The sequence below is a fragment of the Scleropages formosus genome, chromosome 15 (genome assembly GCF_900964775.1).
Source record: "Scleropages formosus chromosome 15, fSclFor1.1, whole genome shotgun sequence".
NCBI lineage: Eukaryota > Metazoa > Chordata > Actinopteri > Osteoglossiformes > Osteoglossidae > Scleropages > Scleropages formosus.
In genome coordinates, this window is record NC_041820.1 from 18,940,655 (window position 1) to 18,968,545 (window position 27,891).

The 27,891-nt window shown below is 44.9% G+C and overlaps 1 protein-coding gene across 3 annotated transcripts in view; it reads right to left on the reverse strand.

Annotated features, from left to right (window-relative positions):
- The window catches only part of btbd7 (BTB (POZ) domain containing 7), a 50,690-nt gene extending 30,000 nt beyond the window's left edge, over positions 1–20,690 (reverse strand). The window contains exon 1 of one of the 3 annotated variants that reach the window (XM_029258413.1): positions 20,649–20,690. The gene's annotated coding sequence lies outside the window, so the exon portion shown is untranslated. Of the gene's footprint in view, positions 1–19,667; positions 20,013–20,648 lie in introns of those variants that run through there. The other 2 variants (XM_029258412.1, XM_029258411.1) reach the window with 2 other exon arrangements.
- Between the last annotated feature and the right edge of the window lie 7,201 nt (positions 20,691–27,891).

Here is a 27,891-nt window from a genome sequence, read left to right on the forward strand (position 1 = left end):
GGAATCCTAACAGAGCTGTGCTCTCAGTGGGGCATAAAGATCATTTGCATGTCTGGTTCCAAAATGACTCCTTATGTGCTGCCTAATACTGTAAACTGGTAACCAGGACCATGATGCTTTGTGCACTGCCCTGCACGATCGTGCACGAAGGGCTGCACCATCACCGAAACTGAAACAAAAGCAAAGGGGGCAGCTGGACTCCTGCTATCAGGACACGGTCCGATAACACACAGAGGGCATGACGTTTATGAGCACAAAGGGAAATGGACTGCTTCCTAAAAGAAATCCCCAAAGAAGCTGTTTGAGAAAGTGTCAGAAACAACTGCACCTCTCTCACACAGCCATTGGTGTTAAATCATATTCCCCTTAAAGACAAATGCACACGCTGGGCTGAGGGTCTGCTGGCCACACCTGTGTTCCCTCTTCCACCACACCAGGAAGGGATGGAGGGTGCTTCCATGTTCCATTCACACCTATCAGCCTCACACTGTTCCGGGCTTCCAGTTCCACCAGCGCTCCACTCTGAACCTTGCTGCTAAACAGCCACATGAATGTGGGCCAAAAAAGATGCGTTTTGGCACATAATGGCTGCTTGATGGCACCCAAAATGTGAAACATCATCTTAATGTAAATATTTTCTGTAAATAGCCTCCCAACAAACATTTCTGGCACAGCCTGTGGGAGTGTTGCCAAATGGAAACCATGGCTTGGCATGGTTTTAACAAAGTTGGAAGGTTGTGGCGGGGGCAATCTGACAATGTCCCCATGGCAGACAGGCCTTTTCACTGGATACACGAATACATCTGCTCTAATGTGGAAGAATTTAAGGAGGGATGATGACAAGCCTGGGGTTGCATGCATTTCATTGGATAGTTAGGGACAAACGGTAAACACAGGGGAGAGCCGCCTTAGCTTCTGTTCTTAGGACAAGAAATGTGCCAATGCATTATTGAGCAGCAATCAGTCCACTTATCAATCATTCAAATGAACCCCTTCGTTTCAGACAGCATTAATGTGAAGACATACGCTGGCTTTTCCCCCGCCATCAGCGCAATGACTGAGGGCCTCTTCATCTCACAGGATACCTCCTAGAAGGATTTCACAGTGGGGGTCTTGCCAAGTCTGACAGCAAACACTCTATGGGAGGTCTGGCTGTCAAACAGCCCACTTCTTAGTCTGACCGAGTCAACCAACGTGAAACCCCTACTTTCATACCCCTGGCAGGAGTAACTCTGCACATCATGGCTTTTCCCGTAAAGTGCAACGAGCCCTAGAATTCGAGGTGCAGAAGGGTAAACAACTCCAACTTTAAGAGCAGTAATCAGCCTGCACGCCCATGCCAACCATTTCTTGGCTCAGCTGGTCTGCTAGGACCAACCTTCGCCAACCTCAGTCCAACAGCTGTTCTGAGGGCAACTACGAGGAAACAGCCACAAGAATGAGCATGCCTAAAAATTGTCTATTTCTAGTGTTGCGTCCCTGGGTACTTGTTTCTCTTCAGCTGAGATGTAGTTGTAGCTTGCCTTCTCCTAACGCATTCTATTTTTAACCCTTAGAGTCAGCTCAGATCAAATGCAAGCCCATTTCATGGCAATTCTGAAAAAAATGTCTCCTTACCTAAGGTCAGCAGTCACTCAGACTGATGGATTGGAGAACAACCTTTAAACATACTTGCATGGCATGGGCTCTTCACACATTTGGCCTTTGAGTCGTGCAAAAAGAGCGAGAGGCAATTACAGCTGCTGATGGCGCCAATTCTGATGGACAATTTGGGGAGGGAGTGCTGCTTACAAATCTACCTTCAAATGCACTGGAAAGGTTTCAGAGGATAAGGCAAGGAAACCACCAATCAACAGAATTTCACTCTAACAGCTGCAGCTCATAAACAGCCATTTTAAACGCACACTGATTTCGGGGCAGAAATCACAGAGGCAGCGTTTCTCACACGTATCAGTCACGCAGCAGATGAGCCGTGTTCAAGCTGATAAGTCCCTGTTACAGAATGCAGAGAAGCAGCAAGTCAGCAATGAGGAAAGGGAGCAGAAAGAGTAACAGCAATGTCACTTGATTTAACAATGGCTGCGATTATCTGCGCCCGTCTCCATTCCTGCATTTAACGGCAGCTCGGCACACTTTCGGTGCTCCAACTGCTGCCGTGGAAAATGTCCTGATAACCAAAAACGAGCAAAAGTGCCAACAAAAGACATTAATTGAACAATATCGATAAAACCGCAATGGAGATGTGATCCAGCCAGCTGTGGCACACAGCAGGGCATGTGGAGCCTCAATGTACACAGTGCTTCTGCCAGCAAGGACTCTGTGCCAGCAGGACACTATTGCTAGTAGGCTGCTAGCTCTAGCAGCTTAGGAAACGGAACATTGACTGCGCCGCAAGACCAGAGCACTGGTAGCCCCGAGGCTTCTGAGGAAAGCCAATGGACCAGTCTTACCAGCAGGGTGTGCCATGGTTGAGGAACAGGACTGAAGGCAAAAGCTGAAACCTTTTGACCCAACATACTGAAACTTTTCCCAGAGGAAGTTTACTCAAACTATTTCAAGAAAAAATGTCTACTTGCTGGAATAATGTACAGGAAGTAACAAGAATAATGAATGTTCACCGACAGCCAGAGAGAGCCACCTGACAAGAAAAATAGTTGTTCCTCAGCAGCCGTGACATCGGCGCAGTTCCCCTCCTTCGGGTCCTCTCCTACATGTTTCTAGAAACATATCTGTTCCTACGTAGCCAAGTGCAGACTGGAGAAAGCTCGGATTGTTTAACACCACCTTTGACTTATGCTTTTTCCACATTAATGAACACCAAATTTGGATTTTAAGCACCTACTGACACCACACACTACTTCAGCAGAATCACACAAACATTTAAATAACTATTTACCTCCCCTTCATTCTGTATACACAAAGCTCCAGTTACCTGACCGTGGATGACGTGGATGACATGGATGTCAGCTACAGCCCGCCGCTGCCGGACCACTTGTCGAATATTTCCCCACTCAGCGACAGATGGCCAAAGTCCTTCTACCCTGCGGAATGAAACCCAGCTGCAAGTGCTGGCAAACGGGCTCTAGGGGGCAATGTTCCCAATGACAGCCAAAAAGTTCAAAGCAAGTCTCGCTGGTGCCAAATGGTGGTCCATCTGTGGGACCACGGAGCTCCGTCTGGCTGTCCAACATCACCCCGACAAGCAAAAGGCAGAACAATGACTTTGCGTGCATTTATACATTTAATTCTCTTTTTAAGTCGCTTTGATTTCTGTATGCACGTCTAATGTGATCATAATCTCCTTCTGACCATGTCTTTTTCTTCATCCAGAACACAAAGCGGATGACTGCACATTACACCACTACACTGTAGGTGGTGAGGAGGATATGAGACGTCTGCCACCAGTGTCATGGGATAGAGCACACACTATACTGGATCCCAAGCTGTGAGCAGGGTGCTAATACCAATACACACACAGTTTGTAATGACTAAAATGTAAAACCATGAAGAGACAAACAAGTGAACTTCAAAGAATTTGGTTAAATCAAGAAAAAAAAGGCACAAAGATGGAAGAGCACACAAACTGCACCTTTCAGACCATTCAGCAAAATAACTTTCCTGATGAAAGGATGCAGCACTCAGACAATGCAGCATCACTCTCCAGCAACCGATGGGACAGAGCGCACAGGCAAACAGACCAAGCACGCTGACTGACACTGTAATAACAGCAATCAATAGTGGCTGTTATCTAATGTTGGAAGTCGATAAAGATATGAATACTGGCTCCTTCGTTGCACATGAATCACTTGTGTCTCGATGAAGCGCCAAGGCGATGATGCCAGCAGCTGTAAATCTGCACTCTCCGAAAAGACCACACTTATTTCTCAAACCAATTTTTTCTTTTTTTTTTTTTTAAAAACCTGCTGGAATCAGATTTTGGAAATGAATTTCAGGATTTGAGAGGTGAATGCTTACGTTCATTTTTACGGTGAGAAATGACCTCAGTCTGAACCTATAAAAAGGCACAGCAAGACCACAATGCATCGGTCCTGACTTAAAAATAAGCACACAGACACCCCCTTCCCCACCCTAGAGTGACAAGCCCTGGAGATCAATATCGGTGTCTGCCCAGAAGATGCACCCACCGCAACTCCCCAGTCCCTAAGGCTCCGTAAATAACACACCTGTCAACGCAGCCCATTATGCCAGGTTAGCATCTATCAAAACAGTTTTCTTCATTGTTGTGTGAAACCTCCATTCTTGCAGCATCACAGATTTCAAAAACACACACAGAAGTGAGGAAAAAGAATTTTGTTTCAAAACCTGGATTTTTCTGCAACACCTCAGGTAGTAAATCACATTTCTAGGAGGCGTGGAGCTGTGGCTCTCAGCTGGAGGTGCCAAAAATGCTGCTGTAGGATCGCCACATACAACGGATGTTCCCTGAAGCCCCCAGCAGCAGTCTAGCTCTGTGGTCTCTACAAAGGACATTCTGCTGATAAACTTAGCTTTGGTTGACTTCTGCAAAACCAAATAACTTCCCAACAAAGTGATGGGTTTTCGGGGGGTGCAAACCACACTGATCAGATCGCCAGACATTGTCAGCAGGTTCAAGGACACAAGTTTAACATCACAGGATTAGTTTTTTTAATATACACGTACCATCTTCTGCCTGACTGTTCTTCACCTGCACACAATCTATTTCATTATAAACAGTGTAGATCTGCGCTGCTGAAAATCGGTCCATCTCCACGTTCACTTCAAAATGAACATAGTAGTCCCTAATGTTACGCTCCTATGCTGCAAAGAGCAGAACATGAAAAATTATTTTGGCTTCAAAAGCCCATTTCGAGCTTCCTCAAACAGCTTGCATTCTAAGAGCCAGAACTGACTCAGAATTGAGATTCACAGAAAATGTGCATCTTAAATCCAACCCAAGGACTGCATCCCTTTTTTGATGTTTACATAACAAGGAAAGTTCGACATATGTCAGATCTATCTGATAAGCCAAAAAAAAGGGATTGGGTTGTAGTAATAAAAACGTTCATAGACAATATAGCAAACAGCTTAAAATGCAGTTGCAGTGACCTCTAATATTCAGCTGATCAACAAATCATGTCTCAACAACTGAGTTTCACTACAGAACACTGTATAATATGAATACATATTAAAATGGCTTGCTGTGCCATTACAGACAACAGACTAGCTCTTTCCTATAGTCTTCCCAATACGTTTTTGGAAAACCATCTGTAGTGTGAATTCTTACAAGTCAAAGATGTAACTACCAATAAAGGTAGAAGCTTTTACGCATTCATGAGGCTCAAAACCGTGACACTCATTTATGCTGATACAATCCATCACCAAATATCATTGAAATGGACATTACTTCAATAGTTAACATTAGTTATCATAACAAGGCAGTTTTCCTTCATTAATCTATATTGCATGTGTGTTTATCTGCACTCCTTCCAAGCTTATACATTTATGCGTTTAGCAGACGCTTTTCTCCAAAGTGACTTCCAATCAACCCACACCTTATTCACCCAAGGTGACTTTCAATGCTAGATATACCACTTACAATGAGGCTTATCCATACACTAGTAAAACATGCTTTCTCCATGTCACTTACTCACACACTATGGGTGAGTTTTAGGACGGGAGTGTTACCAGTCCACCTGAACAGCATGTCTTTGGACTTTGGGAGGAAACTGGAGCACCCAGAGGAAACCCACGCAGACACAGGGAGAGCATACAGACTGCACACAGACTGAGCGGGGATCGAACCCATGTCCTCTTGCACCACCCAGGCGCTGTGAGACAGTAGCACTACTCGCTGTGCCACTCTGCTTCTACACTTAAACGGTAACATACACACTTGTACATATGACACTCAATGTTTACATATTAAATCCTCCTTTAACGTTTAAAAAAAAAGACAACAGTAATGCATGGAAACAGTGAAAATGAATCTGCACTCAGCAAACAAGTTGAGATGTCTCACCTGGGCAGAGCAATTCCTTGTAGGTTTGATTCCTGCTCAGTCTCTGGAATTCACCTGTTTTCCCTGTGTTCACACTGGCTTTCTCCCAAGGACATTTGTTTCAGGTGAGCGGGTTACTCTAAATTGCCAGTGTATAGACTAAGTGTGTGTATGTGTGTGGGTGAACATGCAGGTGTGTGGATGTGTGGGCCCATGTGCTTTACATCGCTAGAGTGTATAAATAGGCGAATGATTGTAGGCTGTATAGTGTAGCACTGCACGTCATCTTTGATAAAGGTGTCAGCTAAATACAGCTGACCCTCCCACATTGCGAGGGTTAGGGGTTCAGCCCCCCCCAGTGATGTGGAAAGACCACGTAAAATTTTCAGGCCCCCTAGTCGAGCAAAGCAAAACTCTTCCTCTCGGTTTCTTGGAATCACTTTCTGAAACACTAGGAGCTTTATGTTTTGGAGCCATGATTACGCAAGGTATAACACACAAAGTTTGAGAGAAACACAGGACACAAGATCACTATACGGGAGATGTTATACACGCGTCACTGAGAACATTTTGGCATTCCAAAGCACAGATATCTAGTTTTTTTTTTTAGCAAAGTCTAACTTTAACGTTTAAAAATGTGGGTGTGATGGACAAACAGTATTTCTTGTAATGCACAAACTATTTTCCATAAGATGTACATCGCTCTGAAGAATAAATGTTAAAAATGTGTATATTTATGGTATTAAACAATAAAATACATTAATATTCTAAATATATTTTAGGCATTTGACGACAAACTTTTTTACGTTTACTCTTCGTCTGCTACGCGTTTTCCCACAGAAGGCCGCAAAGCTCTCAAAAAATTCCCCATTTACTTGTGTTGCCAACCTGTGAAAACTCCAAGCCACAATGTTGGAGGGTCAACTGTACTAATCATTGTAAGTGACCTTGGAGAAAAGTATCTTCTAAATAAATAATTGTAAATGTCTCACTGCTCAGCTTTTGGGAGGCCCGCCAAATCCAAATCTGGTCCTTGCAGATGTGAAGAAATGCCTCGTAAGTTAAAGCAGGGGTATTATGAAAACTCAAACTCTCGTAACATGAATGGGCGTGTCTCAGGGGGGAGACCGTACTGAATTCATAGTGGAGGTGGTTCACGGCAAGCAATGCAAGCCGACTCGATGGCTGACAAATCCACAAATTCAAAACATTATATAACAAAATGCACTTGGCCTGGGGGCATGCAGAACCCAGTTGAAACTCATTAAGAGCTAGGAAATGAATGCTCCAGAGCAACGAGCCGCCAAAAAAAAAAAAAAATCAGTCATCAGGACGTGCAGTAAACGAAAGCCTTTCTCATAACTTGCCGCACTTTCCATGGATTTCATGGATTACGGGCAAATTCTAGCCTCTTATTGGCAGTAAATCACTAAGTGCTGAATGGGCCTGGGAATTACGGTGTCTCTGATCCAATTACACAGGCTGTGAGATCGCTGATAGCCTGGAGACAGGACTGTTGCATCTGCAAGCCAATGCCAAAAAAGTCTCATGGAACCCTGAACTTTGGGGGGATTACTTGGCATCAAGAAGAACAGTCCCGGGGGGGGCTGGACTGGCTTGACTGGCCATAAACACTGGTAAACGGCATGCAGATGCAAGACTGACAAATCCAGTAAGGACACAGCCCTCACACAATGAAGTGCAAAATGGAAAAGAATGAAATTTAGGTGACTTTAAGCTTTTTCCATTTCCACTCAAGTTCTTGCAGATTTATCCAGTTCATGTGACCACACATCTCATCTAGGTGAAAGCACATTAACAGCTGCCAACATACATATTCCCTTGAATTCTCTTGACACTTTGAAAGAAATGCAGCAATTTGTAGCTAGGTTGCCAGAATTTACAGAGACGATCGAACATAACTGTTGAAAACGAGACTTCTCCCATCCTAGAAAGACCCTGCAGAACCAATAGAGAAGGGCCCTGTTGTTTTTGTTCTGAGAACAAAAAAATAACCCGGAAACGAAGAAGGAAAGCATGTGCTGCAGATGGATTCAGCAATCCATTGGTACAAAAACAACTAGGTTTCAGGAGATTCGGTCCTGACATCGTTGACGGCACAAAGATGGAATGTGGTGGCTGGGATTCACAAGACTAAACAGCTCAAACCAAGCCAAAAAAAAAACAGGAAGCGGGACATTGCCATTGTTCTCCACAGATCCTGGCATGCAGGCCATTGTTGTTTTTGTTAAAAAGGAAAACTGCAAAGGCAGAAAATAAATCTGTTGGAATACATACAAATTGCAGTACACCTGGCTGTCTGCAGTTATGCAATATGCCCATGGACAGATGTGCAGCCTCTGATGAAAAGGGAGCTGAATTTGGTGCTTATTAACTACTAGCAGAACGAACACACCCCAAAACCCAAATGTGCGCCAATAAGAGGAGGAAAGTGAACAGTAACAAGGGTCATTTCCCCTTGTGTATCAGCAGGAAAAGGGCAAAACAGAAATGCCCATCTTAGACCAACAAAGCAAGCCAGTTCAACATGAAAAGTAGCACCTGACAACAAAAACAGAGGGGAAAAACCTGCTACATCTATGACCTAAAGCAACATAAATGTTCATGGTGTATGAGTGTTGACTTGTGTACCTTGTGAATGTACACCCCAATTTAAACTCCTTTGCATAATTTTATAAGACAGACAGTGAGTATACCAAACAAAGCAGATGTTGCTCAAGCTAAATTGTGGTAATATGCAGTCAAATTTCCCCCACGCACAACCTCAAGCTGCATTATAAAATCATGGGTGTACGTGGCTGCTTTGTCACTGGATTCATTTTGGCAGGAAAGGCTGTGCGTTTCAAACAGAAGCAGCCATTGTTGAGCAGAACCAAATCAATAGCCACACCAATCTCATTAACTACAACAGCTGCTGGGTTTATTTTTAAAGACAGACAGGGATATCCACCACTTCCAGCCATTGGCGAATTCCAGATAAGGCAGCAGGAAAGATGAGGGTCTTCCGGCAGCTATATTGTTGTTATTAAAGCACAAATCTCAGTATTTATCAAGGCTGTTGAAAGCAGAACAACTGGGGTGGAGACGCCAGCTGCCATCAAGAATGACGACGTCTTAAAGAGCCTTTTCTGAGAACAAGGCAAAAGTTGAAATCCACCAGCAGAGCTCTATGTCACACACAAAAAAAAAAAAAAAAAAACCCCCCAACCCTTTCTACATCTGAAGTATTCATTTTCCCACTTTGATGGCAGGAAGAGATACTGCAAAGTCACTAACAAACAAAAAAAAAAAAACAAATCTCTTTGCCAAGCATTTCCCGGAAGCTTGTGCTGGGACAGAGGAAGCTGTGTCACATAGGAGCTCTGCCATCTGCAGAACTATTAGCCAAATGGTGAGCATGGGCACCATGGGTTAATGACGATTTAAGCAGAGACCGGTTATCCATGTCCAGGAGGTGGAGGGGGTCGGTGGCTGATATAGTGCAGTGCAGGCTCGCTGTGAGAAAACTGAAAAAAATGTGATTGCTGGCTGGAAAGCTCAGTTCCTTCCCCCCCATTGCAGGTACAACGGCAGAAACAGCAGTAAGACCTCGCCAGCTGTTAACACATTCCCCTCCAATATTCACCTCCCCCCAATCTGAATAAATAAATGAATGAATAATGACAAATTTAAAAAATACGACTGCTGCAAGGGGGGAAAAAAAACGATAGAACTATTTGAAAGGCAAGCTGAAGAACAGTGTGTACTGGAGCGGTTTTAATTTCATTACGAGAGAGTGAACTCATCGTAGACTCTGGAGGCTTGTCAAAGTTTAAACACTTCTGGCAGAAGGGGGGGGGGGGGGGGGGGGGGCGTAACGTCTTAGAGCCTTTTGAAGTCTCCTTGCTACCAGACGTGTTGTCGGCTTTTAAGAGGGGAAGATTCAGAAAGGATGTAGGAGGGCTTCCTGAACCCGCCGAAGAGCCATCTCGGACGTGCGCACGCCGTCCCAGAAAGTCAGCAATTTTGCCCCCACTCAGCACCCACGATCACCCATCTAACCACGTGTCCATAGCCTGCCATGTTGGGCCAGCGGTACTGTCAACACTGAGTGAAGTGCAGATCCGTAGAAACCCTGTCGCATGATGTAGCCTACGCGTGGGGACGACCAAAATGGTTCCCCTCCTGCACACTGTGCCCATGACCACAAAATCACGTCTACAACACATGAAAAGCAACATATTTTATGTTCCATTCTGCTTGACTTTACAGGAACTCAGAAAATACCCAGCTGGCTGCATGTCACTGTAGTACGTTTACTGGTGAACACATATGCAGGGTTTCTACTGTGTGAGTATATGGGTAGGAAGTATGAACATCACTGTGCCCGAATATTCCTCTACACTTGTTTTCAGTCTGGGTTTACGCTGTCAGCTTGTGGCAAGCCTAGCAGGCAGCTCCATCCAACCAAGTTAGGCTTCATAGATAAAACTCTGTGCAAAATGTGGGACAAAGGTTGCTGTGAAAAACAGCGTGACAATGGTTATCCCAGTAAAGTCCATCCAGGGATGGGGTAGCAACCATATGCCTGAAACAAATTTAAAAAAAAAACACGAGTACCACAAACCCAAGTCCTAAATATAATCACCAGTTTAGGAAAACCGACCATCATTCTGAGCTCAGCTCAAGACATTCCATTGACATACTGTGGTAGTGAAAGATGCATTTTTTTTTTTAACCTCCTCCAGTCCAACTCTTTTTTTTTTTTTTTTAAAATGCAGGAGAGGAAAGCAAACCCAGTTGTAAAAATGGTGTCACAGCCTGCTGCAGTGGAAGATGGATGAGAAAGTGCAGCAAGGCAGTGGGAGTTAGGGGGGCTGTGAGAGACTCACCCCCCAAAGTAGCCGTTCCTAGCTGTCGAGGACAGAGCTGTGCTCACGCTGTGGGGGTGTCAACAATCTGTCACCGTGGGGGTGTTAGCATGTCCAGAATCCTTATCTGGATGTAAGAAAGGTATCTGTTCTGCTAATACACATTCTTCTAATCATCTGTGCATATGTGTGTGCAGAAGGAGCAGGGGGCAGCCAAATAAGAAGATCCCCAAGGACACAAATATTGTGGGGCCCACCCATTCCTCTCATAAACAGGAAAAACAAGACAAAGGCACTACACACAGAAGACTAAAAGCGACCTCCTCAGGGCCGGGCCCATTTCTGCAGATCCTGGTTGAGGGCGAGCCAGGAGGAGGTCAAGCGTGAGAGCTTCACGGCCTAGGGGAGAACAGAGGCACCTCCCTGTCCCAAACCACCAAAAGGCATTAAGTAAACTAAAGTTCTAAAAAAGAAAAGACGTGTGCAATGCTGTAAGAAAGCAGATCGGACCTCCTGGAGAACCCTTCCAGTATTCCAATACTATCTTAAAAATATGAATAAATAGAACCCTGAGTTTAGAGAGCAGACTGTCATGAGTATTATCAATTCTGTAAACAAGACCCCTCAGACCACAGAAGGCATCTCAATTACCTGAAGATTAACTTCAAATATGTGACTTGTTCTCCAGTTCGTACTACAGGAGTCTTCCTTCCCCTAGCAGGTTTCATCTGAATGGATTATAAAAAAGTAACTATGCATCTTACATTTGTGATGAGACCTAGTTTTTTTACGAAGCCTTTCATTTTCACCCGGGCTCCAGTCCTCACTTACTTCTTTTAGGACCGAAACAGTTTTCATTTCCACTCTAATGGAAATTAGCAAATGACCGTGACTCGTTGACTGGTCGGCCGCTCCATGTAGTCGAGGAAACCAGCTGACAAAACATATTGCATTGTTCAGGGAATGCCCGATACAGAGAACAGAGAGGTGACAGAGATGTCCAATTAAGAACACAAACTACGTGTGCGTGTGTGTGTGTTAAATAGAGAAGGTCACAGCCTGTACAACTGAGGACATGGCAATCAATTAGCAGTACACGGCCACGCCTCACCTCCTGTCCGCCTGTTCCTGCTTCGTGTGGCTTAGCGGGCAGAGAGCCGTGCCCTGCTACGTCCACTCCGGGAAAGATCAACCTGCAGGCAGCTCACCACGGGACTCACCATCCATGTAATACCCCTCCCTCACATGCTCTTCCGCTAAGCAAAGGCTCCTCGAGGAATGTTCCGGAACCAAGGCCAACCAAGAGAAGCAGAAAGCAGAAAGCTCCAATCCCTGAAGTACCTCTCCGACCTTGAATGGGGTACAAAGGATTTCTTATCCTGATATATTCTAGAGAAATATTTTTAAAATTTTACAAAACTTGGATATAACATTTCAGATAGCGTAAGCTCCAAGTGCCAGGTCACTCCTCAGGTCACGCTTGTGTCATCATGACAATTCAGTGGAACTAAGCAAAATCACACAGCAGCCAAACTGGGCTATGGAGACAACAGCAGTAGGGCAGAAGGGCAACATAAACAAAGAGCTGACAATGCCCAATGCCCTTTTTGTCAGCAGATTTGACAAACATCACCTTGTCTTGTGTCAAGGTCGCTGACACTATGCCGACAACCTGTACTCGGCTGACACAGCACCTTCCCACAATCCCACATTCCCTTATTTTGCAATTTCAGTTTAAACAGTCCTCCCCTCCTCACCCTTCCCTTGGGACCAAACTGCTTAGAGGAGGTAATTTGGCCTGCTGAGGTCCTCTGGTTTTCAGATTTTTACTGCACACATTAGCTTATTGATCCTAGAAGCTCATCAAGCTGTTTTTCACACTGGTGTTCACAGCAAATCAGCTATTTGTTTGTTCTTTCATCAATTCCTGCAGGGAAAAATAAAAGCACAGGTCTGCCTCATGGTTCAGAGATGTTTATCTGACTGCCTTAGAGAATCTGGGCACTAGGTTTTTCCTGACATAACCTGACTCAAACTGATCACAATGTCCGTCATGTTGTCCATTTGTCCAGGAAGACAAAGGCAAAGCACATTTATATTGCCCTAGTGTAACACTTAAGGCAGCTGCAGGGGTTAAACATACGTTTGGTATTACAGAATGCTCAAGAGGATGACACGAACACTGAGCTTAAATTGACCTTTTGTGACCCTGTGCAGCAGCACAGAAAACCAACCACCCAATCCAAAGCACATCTTGGTACACTAAGGGCACAAATGCAAATATATTCTCTATGGGACACTTGGCCCCTGAACTTCAAGCTAGGAAACTTTTCACACTTCTTCCACTTTGTCTTCAGAACTCCACACCACAGTTGGACTAACAACTTCATTAGGAGCATTTAATCACTAGTTAGAGATAATCACTTGGCGATGGGGAAATAAATGATGTGCCCTTGCTATTGCCACAAGCTTGTAGCTAATTTCATTTGTCTTTCATTATGCCCTATGCTCAGGAGCCTTTCATAAGGACATTGAAAGAGAAGCAGATTAAAATGCAGTATGGGTACAGAACTGCACCTCTGCTGTTACTGTGTTTCTGTCCTAGAGTGCTGGTGTTTGAGCATTATATCTCAGGATAAAGCAAAGAAGATTCAGCTCAGATACATCAGCTAGTGAGTCAGGTGGCCTATTAACCCTCTGCGGTAAATCAGAGCTCAAATGTTAGTTCCAACTAAACAGAACTATTTCCTTGCAATCTGTAGTTTTAGTTCAAATCTTACTCTTCCTGTAGCACCATTGATTAATATATATCCCCTGCATTCATAAAATAGGAATATCCTGCTCTACAAATGTGTAAATAGCAGCTAATTGCTTTGGATAAATGCATCAGCCAAATAGAAACTAACAATAATGACCATTAGGTCAGTAAAGCCAAATACATCTGAACTAACTGGCATACTCAAGAGGAACATCTTGTTTTCCAGTGATGAATTTAACAAGTTGGATTAAACTTTCCAAACATATTTGTGGTCCTAAAGAGACCATCATGAAGCTTGATTACCTCCTACATCAGCAGTGCAGCTAGAGGCCCTAGGTTCCACAGTGGGTCCTTCTGCAATGTAGCACTGTTGCTCCATCGTCAGGAAAGGCTGATTAGAGGACAAACGATGTAACAATGGCTCATTGAAGCAGAAGTCTGTCCTGGAAACAGGAAAATGAACCGAGTCCTCAAGTCCCGAGGTTTAAAAACAACGGTTCAGTGTGCGGTGGGAAGGCGGAGAGCACGTGAAGAATACTAATGAGCAGGATCCTTCTGGGTCATGGCCATGTCGTTGTAGCACTGATTAACGGGACTTGCTCTATGTCCCCAATCTTTCCAAAAATGCCTGATGAGGCATCATCCCTGCTCCTACACTTAAGCAATGAAACCAGAGGGAAAAAAATATAGGGATTTTTCTTGGAAGCAATACTGTCACATGTCAAATGCATTTTTTACAGTGCTGATGTGATACAGAAGGGCAAGGAAAGCTTATATCTCAGATTAGTCTTTAAGAGGCCTTTGTGAGTGTTTTACAGCTCTCTGAACTGACTGCTACACCAGAGCAATGATAGCTTTTGATCGTGAGCAGGATTGCGCCAAACTAGATTGTAGTATCCGTGATAGAAGAATTTAAAAGTTTATGTCCTGTATGTTCCCTGCGACCCCGTATGGGACAAGCGGTTCAGAAAATGTGTGTGTCCGTCCGGTATAAGCGATATCAGTGTTTGGCGCCACATGGTTCTAGACCAGAAGTTGGTACGAGCCCGAACACAACATGCAAAATGCAAGAGAAACACACAGATATGGCTGGATTCACATCAGGCAGTGGGCCTGAGAGAACCCTGTCTTTGCCCCTCTCACCTATCGCTCCTCCAGAGGAAAAAATTTTGAAAATACATCTACTAACCATCCATTTGATATGAGGGTTAAAGGTTAAAACTACAGTTTGTCTTTTATTGTACCTAAAAGCAATAAGCACTATATACACTAAAAAAGATATTTAACTTGTTTTTAAAAACAATGCACACCATATTTTCAGCAGTAGAGTACGTTTGAAATCTTCTAAAGCAATTAGATTACATTTACTATTTTTGCCATTAACCCACCCATCTGTCACAAAATCCAAATAATTGCGAGCAAAACAATTTCAGGTCAAAGGTTTTATGTTTTTTTTCATACCATTACAATTAAGTCTTTTAGAAAGCATATAAGCTGTTTTGTGTCCTGTGTGTACCCCCGCAGGCCCTCCCACCATCCATCTTGCTCCTCCTCTTTAGACCCTTCCCAAATTTCCAAGGAGCAATGGGGGTGGAATGCTCCAGGGTCTCATAACACTCATAGTTTACATACCACTTCCTCCAGATCCACTCCGTTCTGTCAGCAGCAGGAATTTTTTCCCCTCTTCCGTTACCGAACATGTGCTGACTCAACAGGGCTGAAGGCTTCTGCACAAAATATTCACTAACAGAAAGAGTAGACTACCAGTTTACTACAAATAAAAATTACTAAACCTAGAGAATCATATCTTTTTTTTAATGTTTTCAGAGAGAGAAAAAAAAAAAATCCAGCTGAAGGTGACCAACAGCCAGTCAATTCCCTATCCATCAAAGGAGTTATACTTAAACGAAAGAAAAGTGGGCAACAACAACCAAAATGCACAAGTTCACATGTACCCAACCAGAACACGTGATTTCCTTCATATGCCTGACTTGTTCTTACAGACAGTGGACAGCCTGCTTAATGCACGTATGAGCCACCCTGAGTACGACCATAGACAACCCAAACAGTCAAGCTAAAACAAAATTTGCAACATGTCTGGGATTTTCAACACCAACGCCTTAGCCAAATTAAGACTGACCCAACCTACAAAGAAAAATAACTGCTCACCACAAAAGATGATTTGCCCCTCTCTTTGTAGACTCTTTCGTCTACGTGGACAACGGCAATGTTCCGGCAAGAACTTGGCTGTAATGTGTCATTAGCATCTAAAGTTGCGGCCATAATTTAATTACAGATGTCATCGGAAAAATAAGGAACATTTTCTCGAAGTCAGATCTCAGTACTCCCCAGCAAATCCAATTCTTAGGCAGGTGTGTTGTCCCATTCATTCACAAGGGTTCACGGAGACCCAAGTGGACTGACACTAGCGAACTGATCTGCCACCACTGGGGTAGGAACACAAAGAACACTAAGAGGAAAACAAATGAAGCTGTCACGAACGGTTAGGGAACCTGCCGGCATCTGGCAGGAGAGAGGCCGTAAAGACAGGATCTGACGAACCACAGGTAGGACCTCATCAGCCGACCCAGGATTCCACTCAAACATTTTTGACAGGTTAATTTCAGATAGCGCAATTTTATTACTTTACTTTATGTTTTTTTTCTGCAGCACGATTGATGGGACACTTTATGGAGAGGACAGGAAGACCTTGGGCCTGAATTTCAATATTTAGCTCAACATTTTTCATTACCGTTATGTGAGCTCCAGCTCATGACGTCTGGGTCCCACCTGCACAGTTCCTGCTCCGTTAAAAAAGGGGTGATGACACGGTACAGAAGTCACAACTTGAGGGTTATTTTACTGCTAAATTAGAATTACAGTTGTTTGCTCTGTTAATAAATTTCAGGCTTCCAATCATAAAAGTAAAATACACAACTCTGTAATGAAAAAGACTGCTGATTCACCATGTAGGCTTATGTGTTTTATGTACCAGTGTTTTTGTGATGCCTATTTACAGCTCTTTTTAGTCAGAGTAAAAAACTAGTGCACTATTCAAGGACACGCACTCATAAAAAGGATAAATTTAATTAATGATTAAAGGATAATTAATGACCAAGAATTCAGTATCTTTCCTGATTTAAACAGAGGAGGTAAAAACAAGAATGGTTTTAACATGATCCAAAGGGTACATGAATTATAAACCAGCCAAAGAGAGAGCATTTCTAATATGAGGGAAAATGTGCAGTGTTTATTTTTATCACATGGTCCATTAAAAAAGGGGGCACATTTTAATTATGCAGAGTCCCAGCAGCACTGGGACGATCAGGTGCCATGTAAGAATTTGGGGTGAACACAGAGACACACGCTTTTTAGCAGGCTGACAGTGAAGACAATATGGCAACACGAGAGCTGAAAAGTTGCATCGCAATAAAAACCGAAATTCTAGATGGTCTTGGATATATCTGATGGGTCAATTAATTCTGATTAACAACATTATATTTCCCCTAAGGCCTGTGGGAGCAGCAATTCACTAACCCACACAAGGCAGAAGCTATTTAAGATTCTAAACCATCTCTGTCTCCTTGGGAACAGGCGATCCATTTAAAGGATGGTTTCGCCCAAACTAACCAACAACTTCAGACATGAAATTACTAATACTCAGCTACACAATCATTGTGGGTAAATGTGTAAGCATAAACAAATACGCAAGAACAATTTCCATAAGGGATCTGATCGTATACGGGCTCAGTAAAAAGCACAGGACCACAACCACATTTCCAGGTCACAATTGCTGGGTGGGCAGGTGAAAGTGCAGGCAGCCAGTTTCCCCGAGTCCACAGGAAGCCATAGTCCTGCCTTTGAAGAGCCCCCGGCCATCACTAGTATTCTCCACACCCTGGAACTCAAAGCTCATAACCCAGAGAGCTGCACCCCAACAATGTGAGGGAACGAAGGCAAGTACCCCTGAGAGCTCCATCGACAGTGCCAGTGAACCTTACCTCTGGGGGGGAATCATCTAAAGTGTTTTCAGGTTTTTTTTCTTTTTAAGGGAGGGGGGTGTCATCAAATTGAATGGTCTTCACACACCAGCCATGTCTTCCTGGCTTGGCAGAAACAGAGCTCCTTGTCCTAGAATGACTCTTGAAACGGACACTGCTGGTGTTGCCTTGTAATTCGAGACAAGTAAGAGGAGAAGAGACTGCGTGAAGCAGACAGACCCACCCCGTCCACCCCTGGGCCCGGAGCCCAGACAGCGACACAGTGCACCCAGTGCGCACTCCCCTGGTTAAGGGCAGCGCTCTCATCCTGACACTGGGTGATCCGTGATGGAAGGAGGAGGAGGCAGCAGCGCCTCACTAACGACTACCTTCATTTCTGCTGTTACTGCACTACATCGGGGCCTTTGGACGAACCCGCGTCCCTGTTGCCGTAAATAAACCCGAGATGACAGGTCGCCCCAGTTTATGAATGCATAACGAAAACAGTCTCCTTCATTAGCGCTTCTCACGGACGAACCGAACGGGCGCGAGAACGCGGACCAGCCTGTGCTGCTCCGCGCGCGCGCTCCGCTCTGCGCAGCACCGCGTGGCGAGGCGTGGCTTTGCCACGAGGCGACCGTCCCGCGGCGTCAGGCGCGCGCTGCCTACGCCACGCGCTTCGCCGCGTTAAATAAATAATAATGCGGAGCAGACAAAGGGAACCATCTAGAAAGGCGCTTAATTGGAGTGTGTGAGCGTGGCGCAGATGGCTCCTTTTCTCCGCGTGGAGGCGGATTAGAAGTCTTGAGCAAGAAAAAGGATGTCGGAGAGCGCCGTCCTGCGTGGCTGTAACTCGCCTGACGCGAAGCCGGGAGTCGTTCCGCCGCCAACGGAGCGAAGCCAAGAACTTAAGCTTTTCAAATAAACGCGCGTGTCACGAACGCTCATATCACCCGAGCAAAGAAAGACATTAATAAATTATTCATGAGGACGTCGTCCTCTTCCGGCCGTTTAGCTGCTCGCTGGGATTTTTACCTCTCCACGGAGGAGAGGAAGTGTCACCGGACACAGTAAACGGAAAAACAAAGTGACTGCAGCGAACTACAGCGACACATTGTCCCAGCACGACCGCCTGGTACTGCGGTGTTTAGGACTGTCGCCTCAATATGAAATGTTGTTGTTTGAATTGCACTCCTCCCACTCTTGCACCCTTGAGAAAGACATTTTACCCAGAACTGATACAGTAAGAACACCCTGCTAAATTGGTAAATCAGGGGTACAGCCGATTATCTACCACTGCAAGCCTGGACAAAGGAGTCGGATAAATATTATCTTTATCATCATTATCACTGTGTTCCTATTCGTCCAGTCCAGTCTCTGTGATACAGTCGAGTCGGAGCGGAGCTCGACAGTAAACAGTTCAGATTTGCAGCCTCAAGGACTTGAGGAGCGACAGTATTGAAATTTTGATACAGCAGAGCTGCACCGCTCACTACAAGTGGCGCTGGCCTGAGATCCTGCGGCTTCGGTGCCAAACACATTAAATACAGAAAGACCACTCAAACACAGGATGATTATTATTACTATTATTATTATTATTGTTATTGTTGTTGTTATAGTGGGACAGCCGCACTGTTCACCGCACCGCCTGGTCACGGTTATGATTACACACCGCGTGTCCGTGGGCGGCGAGACAATTCATTACCAACACTAACATCATTTCTGATACAACTGCTAACCATTGCCGGACACAACGATTGCCTGCTGAATATCGGTTACCAATACCGATCGCTACAATTTACTGATTTTTAAATATCGTGATTTTTCAGCACCGCCGAACATACTACTGAATATTAATTATAACTGAACACTGTGCTAACTACTACTGAACACAACCGAGCATCGCAAATGAACCACTGAACATGATGATCATGATGGTGCCCGACCGTTCAAAATCGACGGCGGGGGAACACGCTACGCTAGACGACGCAAACCCGTCAGTGTGGTTTTGTCCACAAAAAGACTGAGCCCAGAGTGACGGGCGGCCGGCACGACACACAAGATCGGACTGGACAGACCTGCTGCTATGAGTCTCGCGGCTCTGCGATGATGATCCCCTCTTCTCTTCTCCGTCTGTTTGCGCTATACCGCGGACTCCAGAGGCTCCGCCGTCCGTGGCTCTCTTTTCCGCCGCCGCACAAGTTTTGATCCCCTCATAAAAACAGTGAAAAACCTACGAAGAGACACGCATACCCTATGTGCGTTGTCCTATCTTCAGCCCCGGACCTCCGAGGCCCCTGCGTCCGCTTTTAATTCCACTTCGCCTCGACTTTTCCACGGATTTTCTTGCATTTTTTTTCCGTGAAAAGACGAACTCGAGACGTGGGTCTTCTCCGCTGTGTTTTTCTGCAGCTTCGTCCGAGTGCCGCATCTGGTTGGACCGCCTTCGCAGCCTATTAGGACGCCGTTTGCTGGAAGGTGCGGAGCTCCGCTTGCGTCACGGATACGACACGCGAGAGGTAACGAGGCGAGCGCGGGCTCCCACTAGCCGCGAGAAGCCGCTATTGGATCTGTCGAGAACGGCCAACAATAAATCTGGAAAAAACGGCCCAAATAATGGATTCACGTATTTCAAATTTCCCCCGCTATACGGCGCTGCGTATCCGTGACCACGTCTCACTCTGAAACACTTTAATGCCGCAGGTAGAGCAGATAGGTCGTCGAACCCAGAGATGGACTCATTTGGATTTTAACTAAAACCTAAAAGTTTCGAACAAACAGAAATAAGTACATTTTATTTATTTTAAATAACTGTTATAATTATGAAGTGTTTTTGAAGAAAACACGTTTTCCCCCAGCAGTGTTTTTCGTTGTATGTTTTCAATGAGAAGACATACATTCCTCTCCTGCTACTAGTACTCCTGCTATTCACTCACACTGTGCGATAATAAAGTACATATACAGCATCCCAGAAGATACCCAAACACAATATAACCGTTGCTTGCATTTACAGTAAATCAGCGAAATAACCAACTAAAGAACGAGGGAAGGAAATTTACCAGAAGGACTACGACAAATGTGGAATGTAGTTGACGAAGTCAGTGGTTTGGAGTCTGACGTGGCGCGCGCGCTGCTGCTGCTCTCCCGTTCTCTCAGTTCGTTGCACAAAGACTGAGTGCGTTCCCACCGTGAACTGTATCGTTTATTTGATCCCACGACTCTTTAAGCTTCGCACGCTTTTCAGCCACTGAAATACGTCCCATCGGTCCACATCAGCAACGTTTTCCATTATTTCTTACGTGGAAAAAACAGTCCCGCTGCACGTCCATATTGTCCCGTTTTAGCAACCGCGTCTTTTCACGTGAAGCGAAGTTGAGGTATAAACGACCACGATCTGTCGTCAAAACCGACGAAAAACCACAACACCGAACACCGAACCACATACAATAATATCTTTTTTTTTTTTTAAACAAATTCTCACTATACATTCCACATAGTACTCAAAAAAATGAACTCACGACAGATTTAAGTTTGGTGTGTTTTTTATAACCTACACGGTTGAGGCGGAAACAAGTTATTAGAGACCTCTTGACACACAGAATAAATATTAAAATTGTCTAAATTAAAAGTTGTATACTTATAAATACGTTTAACGACCGTACTTATGTGCAGCTGCCCCATTTCAACATTACTGGTTTTGGAATCCAAAGAGTAATATTTTATTTTTAATTTTTCTTAGTTCTAGCTTCCACGTGTGTCATGGCCTCCCTCTCTCACTCAAAACTGCTGAATCTCTCAACATTCAAGAATGGTCTCAAAACTCACCTCGTTTAGGTTCACTTCTCCCCTGATCTCCTATGTGCTCCAAAAATGTTTACTATGTTATCTGTTTAAAAAAACCTATATGCAGCTACTTGTGTGATGTTTGCTAGTTTATATGATGGTATGTGACATTAACTACTGTACTCAAGAATCACGCATCTGCATTGAAACCTCTCCTGTTGGTGATGCACTTTTGCTACTGTTTTCAGAGACGCATGTTGCTCCAGAGAAAAGATTTAGCTAAATTAATAAATATACATGTAAAATATTTTCCAAAGACTGCCCTAGATTACCAAGACTGCCCTCTTTTCAGTGTCAAATGCTCTTCAGTCAGCTAGAATGGCATCCTTCCCCTCAGGCCTCATTCTCCTTGATCTTTCTGCAGCATTTGACAATGTCAATCGGCAGATTCTGTTTTCCTCTCTTGGACAACTTGGCATCAACGGAATGGCATTAAGATGCGTTGAATCCAACCCATCAGGTAGATCTTACCCGTGGACTTGTGTGGCTCCATGTCTTCCCCTCAACCCTCTCAACTGGTGTTCCACACAGCTAAATGCTGGGCCTCCTACTCTTCTCCATCTACACCTCTTCCCTTGATTCTGCAATTGCCTCTCATGACTTCTTCTTCCACTTCTTTGCTGATGATACCCAGCTCTCCTTTTCCTTTACCCCTGCTGCTGCAGACATATCCTCATGTATCTCTGCTTGCCTCTCGGACATCTCTGCTTGGATGACTGATCACCACCTTCGTCTCAAAACTAAGATCCTTCACCTCCTGGCAGATTGGTCCACCTGTTAGAAACACTGTCAAACAAGAGAGCCTGCTGACTTTATCCGCTTCATCAGGTAAGAACCTAGAGGTAATGTTCTACTCTGGTTCCTGTTTCCCTCTGCACATTTATGCCATAATCCCGTCCTGTAGATTAATCCTGCATAACATATCTCATGCATCAGATTCAAGACTCTGGCTACATCTTACGAAGTCATCAACAATCTGCTCCCCGATATCTCTGGGACTTGATCACTCGCTGCACCCCAGGCAGACTGCTATACTCCTCCACTTCTGGACTTTTGGTGGTCCCATACACAAGAGGTCCAAAATCAAAAGCCCCAAAGTTCTCGATTCTGGCTCCATCGTGGAGGAATGTTCTCCCTCTGTCCCTCAGCACTGCTGAACCTCTGCCAGCATTTGAGAATGGTCTCGAAACTCATCTAATTCTGACTCGTTTCTCTCCCAGTATTCAATTTACTCTGTGAACTTTCACTATATGATATAATTCAAAAAGTGTACAGGAATTCTGTATTTGGCTGCTTGTTGTGTAGATTAAACAGTAGCATTAATTGACTGGACTTAGAGAATTGCGTGTGTGCATCTTCATCTCTCTGTATGTTGGTTAAATGGACTTTTGTTTTCTCTGAGTCGTATATCACTGTGGAGAAAGCGTCTGCTAAATAAATAAACGTAACCTGACCATAAAACGTTTCTTTGCTTGTGTGCATTCTCAAAGTCCCTGCCCAACAACAGGTGTTATAGTGCGGTATTTAAATTGTCTGGTATGTCTTTCACCAAGTTTTCCTTGGTGGTTTTAAGCACGTTATCCTATGAAACAGGCTTAAACGTTTGTTAGTTGAATAACAAAAGGGAGGTGAGCTGGGGCTTTAGGGTGAAGTGAAGCCCTTTGCCTAGACTTGGGGTGGATTTCTGCAGCTGGATGATGGTCACCCCTCAATCTGAAGTCCTCCACCTTATTTCAACAATCTTTAAAGAAATGCTAACCTTGCAATGGCAATTAAGCAGAGAAAAAAAAATGCAGCTGAATCGTTAGCATTGAATTTCAGAGCTGATTAATTATGCTTCTGTTCAAGGCTGTCATCCACTGATCTCAAAGACCATATCTCTCTCTATCTGTTACTGCAGGGATAAACAGTTGGATGACAATAAATAAATAAATTCCATGTCAGACAAACATGTTTTTCATTAAGTGATTGCCCGAAGCGGAAGTCCATAGTGTGTGCAGTACCATAGACCAACGAGCAGGGGCGATATGCCACTATGTCACTTGGTTCGAATATGAGCCGAGCGGACGCTGCGTTCATTTGTGAAGGAAAGTTACGTTTTCATGTAATTTCTGAGACGTATGACTATTCGGTTTATGCTTTAAGCACAGGATATATTGTTTAGATCAGTTTCACCCCAACAGTGCATGTTCTTTGCAATTTTACACACAATCTGAGGTACTGTGCTGGGGTCCAGTCACATGGATAAAAAAGAAAATAATGGTTCTGATGTATGTAACCTGTTATAAGAAAAAAAAATTATCAAAATTTCAAGGAGTACACTGATACACCCTCAGCAGTGTGTAATGCATCCACAGGTGTGACTTGAAACACTACCTGGGGATGTACTGTACACTTGAATGATTTCCGTCCCTGGGTTGCATCTGTGGGCCAGATACGGTGCAACACTGTCGTAATGCATGGAGCATGTCTCAAGTAGCAAAATATTTAAAAATTTTGGTTCGAATTCACCCGCACACATCTGAAATCCCATATGCAATCTGGAAAAAAAAAAGCCAGTTTTACGGTTCATTATATTCGCTTGCTAAAAAAGGTTAAAGATTTTTGTGATGTCCCTTGTCAGTGGAAAACCTTTTGAGAAAAAAAACTCTCCCTCCTCAATTTTCTCTGTCACCATCTTAGTTGGGGGTGCGGTGGCGCAGCGGGTTTCGGTGTGTCCCGCTTTCTGGCAGGTCTGGGCTTCAAATCCTGCTTTGAGGTGCCTTGTGATGGATTGCTGTCCTGTCCTGGGTGTGTCCCCTCCCCCTCCAGCCCTGCGCCCTGTGCTTCTGGGTTAGGATCCGGTTTGCCGCAACCCTGCTTGTGACAAGCGGTTTCAGCCAGTGTGTGTGTGTGTGTGTGTGTGTGTGTGAGTGAGAGCATTTTAGTTGTAAATTCCCTCTGAAGGTTACATTCAATAAACATGTACCAAAGACAGAAATACTCTGGCTTCAGTTTTGATCATAAAAGTAACTGCTTTCAGTTTTGCTCTTTTGACTCAATGCCAATAGCTCATGACATCCACTGCAGTTTCCCTGCACTGCATTTTATTTTTTCAGCTTCTTTACATCTTCATCTGTCAGTTCCGATTTGTTTTGTTCCTCTTCTTGCCTGGGCAGCAGGGCCAATTCCACGGGGAAACCTTATCCTAGACGGAAGAGCCACCGCAGACTTCCCTCTCCTTTGAGGTACGTGCTCATCTCTACCGGTGCTTGTCATTCCGCTCCACTGCACAATCTCCGAATGGATTGGGAGAAAGGAACCGTCTGCTGATGTCAAGGTACACACCGAAGGGACAGATGTAGGCAGATAGCTGAAGACGTAATACCCACTTGGCAATATTCATCTCAGGCTGCTCCTCTTTGCAGACCTGACGTGCCCAAGTTTAGGGTGACAGCCGATCTGAATCTGACAGGCCTTCCCTGGGGTGACAGTCCCCCAACAAGGCATGGAGGCAAAAGGATGTCCCCTGCCCACATCTGACACAGGGCTCTGAAGAGGGAACACTGCTCTCATCTGTCTGCAGAACATCTGTTCCTGCGACACCTCTGACCTCCTGCTCCCCCGTGAAAGTCGACGCGGCACGGCTAGATCATTTTTTTTAAGCGTTTGATTGTTGCCGACGTTGTTGATGTTGGTTGCAGTTGTGTGTCGTTGTTTACCTGGATCCCAAGCGCAGATGGCTGGCTTGCTGTCGAGCCATTTTGCAGAGAAGAGAGAGGTTCTTTGTGACCCAGCAAGAAGAGACTTCAGAAAGGACGCCGAAAGATGAACACATGAGTACATTGCGCTGGGGGTTGCGTTAAATATTATTTTATGGTTTTACAGTTCACAAAATATTTTAGGCGGTTTCTTATGAAAGAAGCTACTGCAGAATGTATAGTAACTGCATTATGGACTCAAGAGTAAAATATAGAGTCCAGAAGAAAAGCAACATCCTACAAACTGCAGAACACACACACACACACACACACACACACACACACACACACACACACACACACACACACACACAGTCTGAAACCGCTTGTCCCAAGTGGGGTCACACCAAGCCGGAGTCTAATCTGGCAACGTAGGGTACAAGGCTGAAGGGGGAGGGGACACACCTGGGATGGGACACGAGTCCATCACAAGGCACCCCAAGCAGGACTTGAACCCTAGACCCACCACACAGCAGGACCTAGCCAACCCTGCTGCTCCACCATGCCCCCCGCTGCAGAATGCATTACTACACACACACACACACACACACACACACACACACACACACACACACACACACACACACACACACATTTCCAGAACCGCTTGTCCCATACGGGGTCACGGGGAGCTGGAGCCTAACCCGGCAACACAGGGCGTAAGGCCGGAGGGGGAGGGGACACACCCAGGATGGGACGCCAGTCTATCGCAAGGCACCCCAAGCGGGACTTGAACCCCAGACCCACCAGAGAGTAGGACCCGGTCCAACCCACTGCGCCACCACACCCCTCCTGCTTACATTGCAACAATTTATCAAATTTGTTATAAGGTTACATCATAGATGTGTTGAGGTAAGAGATTGTATCTGAGCCCTGAGATTTTCTCAGAATAGTGTTCCAAGGAGGGGTGCAGTGGTGCAGTGGATTTGACCTGTGCCTGCTCTCTGGTGGGTCTGGGGTTTGAGTCCTGCTTGGGGTGCCCTGTGATGGACTGGCGTCCCATCCTGGGTGTGTCCCCTCCCCCTCCAGCCTAGTACCCTGTGTTGCAGGGTTAGGCTCCAGCTTGTCGCAACCCTGCTTGGTACAAGTGGTTTCAATCAATGTGTGTGAGTATTCCAAGGTTGAAGATGAAAATGACAGAATGCATTTAGAGGAAAATTTCACCTTTGAAGAATCCTTTGTAATGTGCCTCACTGTCCTTGAAGAAGGAAGAAGGAGAAGTGAATGAAGAGAGTAGTGGATGTAATGTAGTCCAATTTTTTTTCTCCAGGGATTGTGGTGGATGTCGTGTTGCTAGGGAGAGGCAGACATTGTGCCCTCTAGACAGAAGGGCTAGGCAGTGCTGCCTTTACACATTGACTCACAGCAGAGAGGGACGTTGGTGGTTCTGAGGGGGACCATCCAGATCCAGATGCTTCTGGGTTGGGCAAAGGCGTTCTTGCAAGACCAGTAGTCCCTGCACCTGCACCCCTAAAGAACAGATTTCACCTGCTGTAAGCATCCTGTCTCCTCAGCATTTCTTTTTTTTCTTTCTCTTTATGACAAAGACATGTGTTTACGACTCTGCTTTGAGCTAAATAATATTGCACAGGAATATATAGTCCTGGCCAAAAAGCCAGCTTGGGTGTCTGTTTGTCCTGTGGCCTTTAATTATGCCACACTTATTTTTGTTTAATGATTTATTCTGTCTAAGCTGCAAATACAGCTTTGCTGCACATAAGTAATTATAGTTTATGCACTTGCTTCGAGAAAAATACAATAACTTTTTCTAAGAAGAAAATAAATCAAATTCCACACTGATCCCCTGCAGGAAATGTCTGCTCATTGTATTGATTGTGCAGGATTTTTTTTTTTGTAGTGGCAAGATCACCTGGCATATACACACATTGTCTGAAGCCGCTTGTCCCGAGCAGGGGTCGTGGCGAACCAGAGCCTAACCTGGCAACACAGGGCGCAAGGCTGGAGGGGGAGGGGACACACCCAGGACGGGACGCCAGTCCGTCGCAGGGCACCCCAAGCGGGGCTCGAACCCTAGACCCACCAGAGAGTAGGACCCAGTCAAACCCGCTGCGCCACCATGCACCCTCATCTGGCCTCTTGTGAGTCTAAACATAAGGAAAATTATTTAAAGAAAAATTATTATTTGTACTTGCCAGATGATCTGAAAAGCTTCAGACAACCTCTTAGCATTCAGGAGGTATATCCCGCTTCCACTTGATTTATCCTCAGTCTCATGGATCAATGTAAATATAGAGATGTTTCAGAGCCTCTGGTGAAAATTGCAAGGCTACCAGTAGTAATATAACCTTCACAATACCCACGTGTGCGTAGGGTTGAATAGGGTAACAGTTATGAAGTGCAGTGATGGAACAATACTGTATTTCTGCACTGCAAGAGAGATGAACAACACGCTGACACACACCCACATAGCAGTCTGTCACTTAACCTTCTATAATGCTTTGATTTATCACACGTTTCTTCAGATGTTGTGCAGTCTTGTATATAGTACTGGTGGTACTGGGTTTTCCTGCACGTTTGAAACCGCCGTTATAGCAGCGGGTCATTTACTGACCGCAGAGCCTGGCCTCTCCGAATCGTCCGGGGGGTTTTCAGCATATCAGTGAGGGACGTAATGAAACTCGGAGCATTGAGGATGAATTATGACAGCATAATCACATCAGAGCCAGAGAGCAGAGAGCTTCAGGAACAGGTCAGTGTG